This window comes from Suricata suricatta, chromosome 1 (assembly GCF_006229205.1).
Source record: "Suricata suricatta isolate VVHF042 chromosome 1, meerkat_22Aug2017_6uvM2_HiC, whole genome shotgun sequence".
In the NCBI taxonomy this organism is placed as follows: Eukaryota; Metazoa; Chordata; class Mammalia; order Carnivora; family Herpestidae; genus Suricata; species Suricata suricatta.
The window spans coordinates 18,198,349-18,212,602 of NC_043700.1; positions in this window are offsets into that span (position 1 = coordinate 18,198,349).

Below are 14,254 nucleotides of genomic sequence, written 5' to 3' on the forward strand. Positions count from 1 at the left end.
TGGACATTTAGGCTCTTTCCATGATTTGGCTATTGTTGACATTGCTGCTATGAACATTGGGGCACATGTGCTCCTATGCATCAGCATTTCTGTATCCCTTGGGTAAATCCCTAGCAGGGCTATTGCTGGGTCATAGGGGAGTTCTATGGATAGTTTTTTGAGGAATCTCCACATTGTTTTCAGAGCGGCTGCAGCAGTTTACATTCCCACCAAAAGTATAGGAGGGTGCCCATCTCTCCACATCCTCGCCAACATCTATAGTCTCTAGATTTTTTCATGTTAGCCACTCTGACTGGCGTGAGGTGGTATCTCAGTGTGGTTTTGATTTGTATTTCCCTGATGAGTGACGTTGAGCATCGTTTCATGTGCCTGTCGGCCATCTGGATGTCCTCTTTGGAGAAGTGTCTGTTCGTGTCTTCTGCCCATTTCTTCACTGGGTCATTTGTTTTGTGGGTGTGGAGTTTGGTAAGATTGTAGATTTTGTAGATACTAGCCCTTTATCTGATATGTCATTTGCAACTATCTTTTCCCATTCTGTCGGTTGCCTATTAAACTATTTTTAAAAATAAGCTCTTTATTGCTCCTGTTACAAAATTCCTCCAAAATAACAGCATCAAACAGCAATGATTTATTGTTTCCAATAATTCTGTGCATTGCAATCTGGACAGTTCTGCTGGTCTAACTGGGGTTCACTCATGCAGCTCTAGTCACCTGAAGGCTCAAAGGGAGTGGAAAGTCAGGGAGGCTTCACTCATGTGTCTGGCAATCTGTACTCTGTTGTTCTGGACACATCAGTCATGTCTGTAGGACTCTTCAACCACATTCAAAAGGCCAGTCTAATATCAAGAGACTGTAGAGACCCCCATCTTCTCATGGAAGGACTGGCAGCATTGACAGCAAAGCAACGTGGCTGCAGCAATGTTTTCTGCAGTAGCAGCCTAATTCCATCCATCCCCTCCACAGCATTCTGTTCCAGTAGTTCCCATTGAGTCTTTCCAGGCTTGCTTAGTATCTAAGCTCAATAGTTTATTAAGGACACAGGTAAGACCACAGGTGGGGACATGGGAAGCAGAGGTAGGAATTACAACGGTAACTGAAGAATTATTTTTTGTTGTTGTATTAAAACAACACTCTGTCCTTAAAAACAGAAGGATTATGGATCTGTGTTGACCTTCACATAGAAAAAAAAATCAGCCACATGTACACAGACTTTAGAGAAAAAATATTCTCTGAAAAGTATTCCATAAAATAAGGTATGTGGGAAAATAACTGCTGTTACAAGGCTAAAGTAAGAAATTTGCACCAAAATGCACTTACATCCAATATGGATTTCACAAGTCGATCTTTTGTGTAAACCTGAGTGTATCAAAAAGTGTCCCAGCCATCTTGCTCATGTTTTTATTGTTTGTGTCATAAAAATATTTCCCAGCTCTGAAAACTAGTTTGTATCAGAAAAAAATAATCCAAAAAGAATATGTTCCATGATGCATATATTTTTTCAAATTGTTTTAAAAACAGAAATAAATAGTAGACATGATAGCTTTTTTGTTTAAACTGGGAAAAAAAACATATGAAGAAAGATCGCTAACAAAATTCCCAAAGAAAATGAAATACTAGGTATAAGGGAACCACTTAACAGTAGCTAAAAGGAAAATTGATGACAACTGAGGTTCCTGGATCCCTGAACAACTACAGCTGTTCTGTCCTTAAGCTTCAAACAAAGGAGATGTGGGGCCACTGGGAAATCGCTGCTCAAGAACCTACCATGGCTTCCTTTTAACCAATAAATCAAACTCCTTCTTGTGGAAACAGAAGAGTTTCTATATGCAGCTCCCACTGGACGTGCTCAAGCTGGTCTGACCCAGCTCGCCAGAAGGAGCCCTCCGTCAGCTCAGGGAGCCACCTTCACACTCACTATCAATCACGCTGCCTTCTGTCTCCTGGTGGTGCTCACCTCCGATGCATTCACGACCTGCCCTCCTCCAACACTCTGTAAACTTACCAACTATTCTAGGCTACACTGACCCTCCCTTTCCCTACTGCCCTAGGGAAATTTGGAATGGCTTGCATGCAATAATTAGAGAAACAGCAACAGCTGCTTTTTATGTGCCAGTACAATGAATGATGTCCTATTTTGTCTTCCCAGCTCCTTCTCTCTCTCTCTCTCTCAGACAGCATCCTTATTACCTAGTAAGCGATGATCTTGGCCTGTTGTATACAGTCTTGGGTTGAGGAAAATTCCAAGAGACTGTCTTTCAGTACCAAGCCTAGAGGACAGATCTTACTCTCCTTATTCCAGTGCCCCACAGGCAACAAATCTGTGTCATTGGCTCCCTAACAAGTGATGCAAGGACCAGTAGAATGGCCAGAAGTCATTCGCCCTGCTGGTGGCTGTCACCAGAGTAGGCTTCTCAAAGGCTGGTCGAGGCTCTTTCAGCTCTACGACCACTCTTTTGCTTCCTGCTTCTTGTCTTGCTGGAACTGCTTGGTTCATGTCATTCCTATATCTATTCTGGGCACCTTTCATTAATTCAGTGAGTTCCCTGCAACTTTTCAATAAATTGCTTTATTTCAATTAGCCTGAATCTCTGTCAGTTATTTGCAACCCAGTGCTGTGATAGAACCAAGCCCTACGGAGAGCCGGTAGAATCCCAAGTTACAGACATAGTCCAGAGAAAAGCTTTTCTTCTTGGTTTTCCTATAACTGTGCTTGATGGCTATGTTGTTAGATGGTAGAAATGAATCTTAGTTAATTCAGGGAAATCTTAGTCATTTCCACATTTCTTCAATCAATTTAAAACCCCACCTGAATTCTCAGAGTCGTTTCTGGTTCATGAGAGTTATAAGACATGGGCAAGTAAGTGGGAGGCTCTGTCTCTCCATAGTTATCACCTGTCCATGCTCGTATTCACTGTGATGCCTGATATCCTGCAGATTCATGACCATTGTGATGGGCTCAGTTATGACCATTTTTTCCTCAAAGTCACATGCCAACGCCCTAATTCCAGTGCAATAGAATGTGACCATACTTGGAGATAAGGCCTTTAAAGAGCTGATTCAGTGAAAATGACACTGTTTATAGGAGGGCCATGATGCAATGTGGTGGGTGTTCTGATAGGAAGAGGAAATCCAGACACAAAAAGAGACACCAAAGATGTGACTGCACAGAGAGAAGACCATGTAAAGACACAACATAAAGGCAGCCATCTGAGAGCTATGGGGAGAGACCTTAGGAGAACTCAGACTTCTAGTTTCCAGAGCTGCAAGGATATAAATCTCTGTGGTTTAAGCCACCTGGTCTGTGGTATACAGTGAGGGCAGCCCTGGCAATCTAACGCAGACATGGTTAACTTCCTCCTACTCCTAACCTCTCCACGTGTGAATCTGAAGCTCTCCTTCACATACTTCTTGACCTTCCTGGGAGGTTCTGATTTCCTCCAAAACCCATGTTCTTAAACACTACCTCAGACTATTTCCTGCCTAATTATACTATCATGTTGTTTGCGTCATGCCTGGATGTATACTGTGTCCTCCGGCAGAGCACGAGTTTAGTAAATAATTAAAGTCATATTGGTGGCTGACACTTTCATGGATTTGGAGACCAATTTAATGTTTGTAGAGACTCCTCCCTTTGTGCCAGGACTCTAATCTCCAGCTAAAGTATCTTCATATGAATTGATGAAAGAGGAATATTGGATGTGAAAATTACCACACAATACCAACTACCTTGTATGGAAATATTTAGAACAAACATTAAAACAGTTTGATTTATACAAAATAAAATTTCCATAAAATAACTAAAGATATACAGAGACACACATACACACACACACACATAATGATTTTACTTTATATAAAGTGGTTAATTCTGAAAATCCTTGAAGTGTTTATGTTACTAGGTTGGGATCAAAGTGAAATTGGTGTAGTGTCCTGTTCAGAGTGGCCACTTGGTAAATATGTGTTTAATATCTGATGCAGAGCATAATAAACATCAATTCATGATCTGCTGTTGTCAATGATAATTTGTTACATTTTGTTTCACTAACAAAAGGAAAAATAGAAAGTTGATTTTCCAGCTGTGAAATGAGCAAAAATATTGCTGGACAGCCAACATCTGGTATCATTTAAGTCTGGACTGGACAGAGAGAGAGAAAAAAAAGATTATACCAGAGGGAACGATCCTGTGTTGCAGGGAAAAGGAGATGACACAGTTGGTCTTTTCAGAGATTAAACATCTTCCATTTTGCAGCCTCACTTCAGTAGAGTGTTTATCTTTGTTCATTTTCTTGCATTCCATTGTCTGGTAAGCAAACTCTGGAGGTGAAAATGCTAGCATCTAATTTTCCCAAAGAATGATGCCAAGGTATCTTAACCTTTCCAACTCCTTAGCAAAAGTAGGCTGCCATAGGTAAAAGTTCATTAAATTCAAACAGAGGGTTTAGATGGTGGTTCTTTCCAAGAAGGTAAGCAAAAGAAAGAATGTCCTTTCCAGGTCAGGGTACTGTATGATTACCAGGAAATTTGGGCAAATTAAATCAGCTTGTGCTGGGAGTACAGATGTTGTAATAACTCCCACTTAAATCAGTGGTGAATTGAATGTTGTTCATTTACCTTTAGAGCATTGTAAGACGGGCCAGAATTCAGTGTTTCTGAAATACAGCCACATGGCTGCTAGATACAGAAATGTAAATTTCACTTGAGTCACATAAGCCTAGATGAGCAGGATGAAGTATCACACCCCCTTGGCCTTGACACCCTAGAACCCTTCACTTGCCACAGGGTTTAATCCAGTTTCACTGATAGCTGTTTTTACTCCCACAACTTAATGACCCCTTTGTGCAATTATGACACTGCTCTTGGTTCTATACGACTGTACTAAAAAGCTATGAGTTATAAACTTTATAACATAGTTACAATATTGATACTAAAATTTAAATGAATGCACTAAGGCTGGAAACTGGCTATAGACATAGGTCTATTTTTGGGGGTGGGGGGAAAGCTAGACTAGGAGAGTCATATCATATCAAATATATGTGACAAAAATAGAATTAGCACTTTTACCTAAGAAACTTATTTCCTATAACTGATGTCTCTGATAATTTAAGATCTCTATTTCCAGGTGATCTCAGAAATCATGTGGTTATAGTATGCCAGGTGATTCTGGGCAAGAAACTGGAAATTTGAAAACACTGCAATCACTAGGAAGAAAAGAAGCCAGAGTTTAGGATTGTTCTTTAGGATTATCTGTGTACACAGACACACAAACACACAGACACACAACCATACGTGCACACACGCACACACATCAGGGTGAAAACTCTTTACCCTGTTTTCCCTGTAATAATAGCCCATATACTCATTAGTTGTCTGCTCCCTGTTGGAAAGAAAAAATTATATCTAGTAAATGGCTGTGGGTTTCCAGACAAAATTCGTCTCTTTTCCACCCTGCAGACTGAGAGAGACCACGTAGGAGGATGTGGCTGGAGCTATTGGCTTAGCTGGTGTGCTGATCCTGAATCCCAGAGTCCACAGCCTTCCCCACCCTGTCCCTGCAGCCCCCACCTCCCCGGGAGCACAGTCTCTGGGGAAGCACGGAAGCCCACACCCTCAGCAGCAAGTCACTCTCCTAAAAAGATGGAAGGGTTGAAGAGAGCGTGCATTGTTTCCCCCAATTTTTCAATTGATCAGGCACTCCACCTTCCCAGGGGGGACATCAGTAAAGGAGTGGCTACAAAAGTGGGCAAAAACTATCCACTTTAAGAGCTAAGATTGATTCCTCAGTGCTGCAGTTTATCATTATGCAAAAAGACACCAGTGTCAAGCCACTGTGTCTTCAGGTTAGTCATAGGCCCTCTCACAGGGCCGCCACAGGACACAGTCGAGTCAGGCTTGTAGCAGAATACAGGTGATTATTTTGATGAGAAGTGCAGGTTCGACAAGGAATACAAGGGGGTGCTGACTGTGGTAAGGACGATTATTATTCATCCTTGTGTCACAAAGTCCCAAGAACAGGACCAGGCACTCATTAAGTTTTACTGAACATAACCGATACGTAGTAGCACTTCTGAGAATAAATACACAACAATGCAGAGCTGCAAGGCTTCCAAAGACAGTGGGTAAGAGTAACAACTTGGGAGTTAGACTGCCTGCAGACAAGGTCAAATACAAGTCCACTGTGTGCTAGATGACGACTTGGGTGAGATACTTAGCCCTTTTGTGCTTCTCGGTTCCCTTACTGGTAAAACGCAGTGTGATACCGGAGAGGGTTGTAGCTTAAATACAAGAGGTAATACAGGCATGACGTAATGACTGGCAATAGTAGGAACTAAAATAGTTTATGAAATTGTAAAATTGCTTACGAACCACATATGCACTTGACTGAGATTGAGATTTCCCTAAGGATCCTTACTATATGGGGAGACACTTAAGAGGACATTTATAGATGTAATAGAGAGGTATTGATAAGAACCAAAACAGAGAGTAAGAAAATAATATTGGATGCCACCATGATTCTATAGTTTCCTTTCTCTAAAGAGCCCAATCACTAATGCTTTTGCTTTTACACATTTAAATTAATACTATTTGGTCATATATATTCCACCATGCTCAATGCTTCCATCAGCATTTTAGTCCTTTCTAGCAACTCTGTCTTATGTAAGTGTACAGCCCAGATAGAAGTCAAGAATGGAGAACTTTATAAAATAAGCAGCAAAATGTTGCACAGAATGTTTTACCTATAATACTTAACTTATGTTACATTTTAGAATTTTGGTATCTGGATTCATTGATTTAGGCACAAAATAATTTGTTATCCACTTCTCTGTGAAGAATAGATTTTGCATAGATTGGAAATCGGTTAAACAGTAATGATTTACAACAGACTCAGAGAGAAATTGAGTTTCTCAACTGGTAAGGTGAGCCTTGAAAAATAGATCAAAAGGTAATACATAATACACCTGAACAGGAAGATGTCCAAGGAATGTCATGGGTGGCAGTAGCCTTGCCTGAGTCACTGAGCACACACTGTATTAAGTGCTTACTTCAGACCGTTCTATTCCTCACCTGAACAGACTTTGAGTTCTGCCTGAATCTCTGAGGTCACTTCCTACTGTAACCCAGATATTTACTTTCACATCTCATATTTCCCTAAGGCTTCTCAGGTGTCCTTAACTTTCATAACCACATATAATGTCTTGAGAGATCCTTGTTCTATAATTAATGGGAAATCTATTTTTTCTTCCACTAACTCTGGGCTGGGGGCTATGGTATAAATTACATTTTCTCTCTGGTAAATTCTTTCCTTTTATTATAGTTTTCTATTCACTAAATTATTGATCCTTACTCCAGCCAATTTTTAATGACTACTGTGCCCTTTTTCTGTACTATGTCCCAATATGCTGGATCTCAATTCTTTCATTCCCCAAAAGGGCCGCATCATAAGGACAGAGTACTTACAAGAAATTTTTCTAAAATTTTGACTTAAAAAGAGGGATTTCAGAATGCCAATTGACTACCAACAACTGAGATTAGAATGATACTATCCTAAAAATTCATGAGCATTTATTGAAAGAGAAAACTTTTCCCAGTGTTTGTCCACAATTCATGCCTAAGGGTAACATCATCTGGAGGAGACTGCTTTCTTTCAAGATTCTTCTCCCCTTTTGAGGTGTCAATCCTCAAATTCCACCTTCTTTTCTGACTTTCCCTGTCGGGCAATTGGCTTTCCACGACTTACCCCAAATAGGTCCCAGGCACATCATTTGAATAAGAGAAAACTCATTAAGGTGCTCACTACATAAATAGCTATCAACTCCAGTGCAGTAAATACACTGGAAGAAAAAGGAACATGGAAAGGATACCTTCTTGTTAATGATTATCAAATTGTTAAGCTTTCCTACCAATTTCCGACTACAGAAAAACAGCAATGGGAATGTATTTCTCCTCTGTCCAGAGAAAACCCTTAGAAGTCATATGTTTCTATTACTGTTCTTCATACACATGAATTATCTCAATATTAGACTGTGAGATCTCTAAAGTCAGCATTGTTTTGATTGTTAGCTAAATAGACCATAGTGCCTTAGAAAAAGCCAAGATAATTAAAATGTAATAGCATCCTGTACATTGTGTACATTGGGTCTTCAATTAAATGAATAGCAGTAGAGATTACAGAACACAAGGAAAATGGACAATATGTATTAATGTTATAATTGTGCAACTCTACCTAGAAAAATTAAATTTATATAAAAGTTGTACAAACTATAAAGATTTTGAATAGTCATGACTCAATGTTTATTATGTGCACATCAGCTGGGTTTTGAGGTGTGTTCTTTGTGCAGAACATTCTGATGGGTGCCAAGGATGCATCTTAGAGACAGAGGTGGGCACACTTGCCATATGCCACGTTACCCTCATATGCCGTGGCCCAGTTCATCCTATTCTTACCTATAGTCTCAGCTTCTATGGTTTCAGTGGCCTGTGGTCAACCATAGGCCTGAAGCAGATGGTCATCCTCCTGACCATGAGTCCAAGGGTCAGGAGTGGCCTAACACTGCTGCCTGACACAGCACCTGCATCATTAACTTCCCTTTACCTCATCACATCTGCATTTTATCATCTCACCCGTCACAAGAGGTGTGAGTACAGTACAAGATATTTTGAAACACAGAGATCATGTTCACATAACTTTCATTACACTATAATTGATAGAAATGCTCTATTCAATTAATAAGTTAATTGATATTTAAAATTTATTTTGAGAGAGAGCTCAGATACCAGCAGAGGAGGAGCAGAGAGAGAGAGAGAGAGAGAGAGAGGCAGGGAGAGAATCCCAAGTAGACTCTACCACTGTCAGCACAGAGCCCAATGCAGGGCTCAATCCCATGAACTGTGTGACCATGACCTGAGCCGAAATCAAAAGTCACATGTTTAATCAACTGAGCCATCCAGGCTCAAATGTTATATTTTATTAATATTGTTAATATCTTACTGTCCCTAATTTATCAATTACACTTTATTATAGGTATGCAAGCGTGGGGAAAATATAGTATATTTAGGGTTCTGTAGTATCTGTGGTTTCAGGAACCCACTGGGGTGTCTCTCCCATGGATGACAGGATACTTCTGTTTATAAAGACAATAGTGGAAAGTGTCATGGTTAGGCTGTCCACATTAGTGGATAATTTATATCTTATCACATTGATGGCTTAACAATGAAGATGCTTGGGCCAGCTGGGTGGCTCAGTCAGTTAAGCATCCAACTTCAGCTCAGGTCATGATCTCCCTATCTGTGGGTTCAAGCCCCGCATCGGGCTCTGTGCTGACAGCTCAGGGCCTGAAGCCTGCCTCGGATTCTGCATCTCCCTCTCTTTCTCTCCCTCCTCTGCTCATACTCTGTCTTTTTCTCTCTCTCTCAAAAGTACATAAACTTAAAAAAAAATAACAATGAAGACACTTGAGGTAGTGAGTAGGGTGATCCTTTTGGCTGGATTCACTGATACGTTGTTATTTAACCATGCTAGAAAATTATGTGCTGGCAGGTGAAGAGCAGCACTTCCTAATCATTCCAGTTAGTTCTCCAAACCAGTCACTGGAAGGACTCTTTCTTCCACTCCATATGATATTTAAACCAGAATCAAGTACGTCATATTTTCTTCATTTTAAATGTCCCCCATATAGCATGTTACTGAAGAAAGCTGCTTTTGCAAATTGTTATTGACAAGAAAAACAAGACCATGCAAGATTCCTTGGTCTTGAGAGAGAAAAATAAGGTTTAGGGGCTACATGTCCAAAAATTATCTATGGCAATGAGCTAATGGTCTTTCCAGACTGGATCTGACAGAATTCATAAAGCAGTCTAGTCAAGCTGGGTCTGCAGGAAGGCCAGCCAGACTAGTCATGGGATGGCAATGATACTTAGACACTATATTAGTTTGCTCAGGCTTCCATAACAAAGTGCCACAGACTGGTGGCGTAAACAACGGTTACAGTTTGGTTCCTTCTAAAGCCTCTCTCTTTGGCTTGTGCAAGACCATGTTCTCCTTCTGTTTTCACTTGGTCTTTTATCTGCAGGCATGCATGCCTGCTGTCTAAATTTCTTCTTATAAAGACACCAGTGAGATTGTGTTAGGGCCGCTCTAAAGACTGAATTTTAGCTTTATTGTGTTTAAACACCTTATCTCCAAATATAGTCACATGTGAGGTACTGAGCTTTAAGACTTCAATATATGAATTTGGGGGAGGGAATGAAGGAAGGGCAGAATTGCATTGTGATTCATGCCTGTGTGATATATTGATAAACTCCACACACCAGAGAACATTGTTTTTGTCAAACAAATAGGAACCTGCTCAAAGTCTGAATCCCTGTTGTCATGGCCTACATAGTCCTTATGTCCTCGTTTGTCTATAGGCATTCCTGACGAGTTGCTTTTTTAGTTGAATATATTTTTGAATTTGAATATATTTTTGAGTTTGAATATATTTTTTCTGATAGTATTAGATTTATTGAATGTCTACTATTTAAAAATAGTAGGAGGATTTGTTTCTATGTCCAGTCATTGCTTGTTTTTATTCTTTTTTTTTAATGTTTTTTATTTATTTTTGATACAGAGAGAGACAGAGCATGAGAGGGGGAGGGGTAGAGAGAGGAGACACAGAATCTGAAGCAGGCTCCAGGCTCTGAGCCAGCTGTCAGCACAGAGCCTGACGCAGGGCTCCGACCCACGAACGTGAGATCTGACCTGAGCCGAAGTCAGAGGCTTAACCGACTGAGCCACCCAGGCACCCCATTGCTTGTTTTTAATATCCACTTCAGCCAACCAAAATCAAGTCCATGACACAGAATTCAGTTATTTTACAAAATCATAGCAGAAAAGAAAATAATTACAAGAAATAAACAATGTTATGAATAATGCTTATTAATATTGATAAAATGATGCATTCATAACACACTCCTAAGTTAATACTATAGCTGCTGTATAAAAGGTCAACGTATTTTTCCTAAAAACTTACGACACCCAAAGTAAAACAAGGTGCTATGTAGCACACCATCCTCAGGGAGGTTACAACACTGCTTAAAAGTTAATTTTACATATTTGTAGGATAAAATATTAGTAAAATAAAACATAGATCAGAAAGTAATGTAGAAGTGTGAACAGAGCTCAAGAGAGGTAGAGAATCCATTATTTTTTTGTTATGAAGTCGTATTTAAGAAAGAACTAAGTAGGGGCGCCTGGGTGGCTCAGTCGGTTGAGCCTCTGACTTCGGCTCAGGTCAGATCTCACATTTGTGGGTTCGAGCCCCGCATCAGGCTCTGTGCTGACAGCTGGCTCAGAGCCTGGAGCCTGCTTCTGGTTCTGTGTCTCCTTCTCTCTCTGCCCCTTCCCCTCTCATGCTCTGTCTCTCTATCAAAAATAAATAAAATAAAACATTTAAAAATGAATCAAGAAAGAAAGAAAACATTAAAAATTAAAAAAAAAAGAAAGAACTAAGTAGACAGAACTTAAGATGCTTAAGGAATTAAAAATATTTTTATGAATGAAAATGGAAACAAGGAGTTAAAAGAGTGAATTCCAGGTGGAAGAAACAATATAATTACAGACATTAAAAAGGTATACTATGGAAAAAGAAAAAAAAAGGTTTGATGAATGGATTCTATGGTAAACCTTAGGGAAAAGAAGAGAATTAATTTGCTTTTGGGAACATGACCAGGTGAATAATAGAGTCTTGAATGGCTCGATATGGCCATGGGTAACCTCTGTAAGTTTTTGAATAAGCTAGCAAATCAGAAAGAGGTGAGCTTGATACGTGATAGTCATATAGGAGTAATTTTCAAAGAAGTAATGGGAATGTTTCTAATGTCTAAAACAAAAAGTTTAGATAGGATAACCTTACAACCTGTACGTTAATTATGTGTTGTCTTAGCATATCCCCTTTCTCTCTCAAAAGTGTCAGTTTCGATCATACTTTATATAGTCACCCTAAACACAGAGAAATCAGAAACCTCCAAGAACACTTACAGCTAATGATTACAAATGGAAAACAAACCCAGGAGGAGTTAAGGAAAAAATAGGAGAAGCACAGAAATCTCAATTCCAATGTGTCTACTGATAGTTGTAACTGGTCACACTGTATTGTATTTAGTATTCTTCACACAAATCATAGTTAATAAGGAATAACTGCAACATCATATTTACAATTAATTTTTTTTTAACATCAGAACCTACTTTTCTAGTTTTTAAAGTAACTTTAAAATAGTTTACACTCCTTAAACTGATACCAGCTCCCAAATCAAAAGAACTCAGTCATGGAAGTGATAACGCAGTACAGACCAGGAAACCGCAAGCAATCTATCAAGTGGATTATTCACATGTATAAAACAGAATTCCTTTGTGGAAGACGACTTTGTACATGTTCTTTTTTAATATGATTCTGTTTTTTATCCAATTCCCCCACTCAAGTTTAACCTTCCTGCTGGCAGTGACAAATGCTTTTCTATTTTTAGTCAAATGCCTGTATACATGAAATAAAACGTCAGAACTGACTGACAACCCAAACAGTGTTCCATTAGAGAAGGAAAATGCGCCACGTTTGCATACACCAGTCACCAAAATATCTCACTAGCTGCACTGTGTATGCAAGGGTTTGAATAGCTTCTCGTCTTCACGGCTAACCTCGCACTGTGACACGTCCAGCAGAATTCCCTCATCAATATCATTCTGTTGGCACATGTGCCTCATGGTTACCATTTTATTATGTCACGTTTTCCCTGTAGAAGCCTAATCTCAATGGAGAGGGCTGAGAGAATAAAGCAAATACTTTTATAAAAGAACTGTATTTCTTTATTATGTTGAAATATTAATACGTTTTTAACTATTTAAAAGCTGATTTGCTTTTACTAAAACTTCTCCATTAGGCAGGTGTGATAAATTTTCTTTAGTAGAACATGCATCAAGGAACAATGACACGTTAAAATAATTAATATGGTCACAAACTGCCTACTAGAATATTAGGTTCTCCCATTCCTCTGTGTTTCATTGCCTGCTATCTCTAAGAAGGTATGTCTCAAATACTCCCATGTCTATCCAACAAATGGAGATCATGAAGTTTCCCTTAAAAGGATTTGGATTTAAATTTTTTTTGAAGTTTATTTATTTTGAGAGACAGAAAGAGTGAGGAGAGGAGGGGTAGAGAGAGAGAGAGAGAGGGAGAGAGAGAATCCCAAACAGACTCCACACTGACAGTGCGGAGCCCAATTCGGGGCCTGAACTCACAAACCGTGAGATCATGACTTGAGCTGAAACCGAGGGTTAGACGCTTAACCAATTGAACCACCCAGGAGCCCCTAAGAATTTGGATTTTTAAGGCTTATTGTAGGAACAGTCTTAAATTGCTCAAATCACTTTATTTTATCCTTTGTCCTTGTCACTTAGTAATTATTGATGTGGCTTTCCAGACAGAATGACTTAGCCTTTAATTTGTCATGGAAATTACATGGGGGTATTTTCACACTCACTATTTACATTTAGAAAAATAAGAATACTTATTTTAATGTTTTAAGTATTTGTGGGATAAAACTTGGAAGTATAGAGTAGACCCTGGGACATTTTAGAGAGATGATACTATATTAGGTCTGAATGATGACAGCTGAAGTCTGAACTCTGGATTTGGCTTTTGCTTACTCAGGTTCTTCTCATCACTTCGCTTCTTCCTGATACCTTGTTTATTGCCAAGCGGTTAAAATGTAAAATGCAATATTAGCAGGTGTTTTTTCTTTATAGAGATACAGTTTATATTCACTGGGGCCCAAGATGTTGACAGGGGAAGATCCTGAACTCACCTCCTCCAGGGATGCAATGAATCTACCTAAAAATAGAGCAAATCCTCCTGAAGAAGAACTGAGGGCTGGCTGAACAGCTTCTGTACAACAAATGACAGACGGCCCCCACAAAGGATGGCGGAACGGACAGAGACACCACAGTGAAGGGGACCTTCACCTCTGACCCCGTTGACTGCAGTATGCAGGGACAGTACGGAGGGACTGTCTGCCCTGCGGCACAGGAAAAAGGCCACAGTATAAAAAAGCAACTATAACATCAAGAAATGAGCCCTGGAACCCTGCCAAAAGTGGACAGCTGCTGGAACTCTCTCTAGGGCTCAAGATACTGGTAAGCGCCATTATTTACATCCTGGTTCCAATTTGATGGAGCAGATTGAAGCAGGATGTGCACATGCTAGCTGGACTGCGGTCTCAGAGAGCA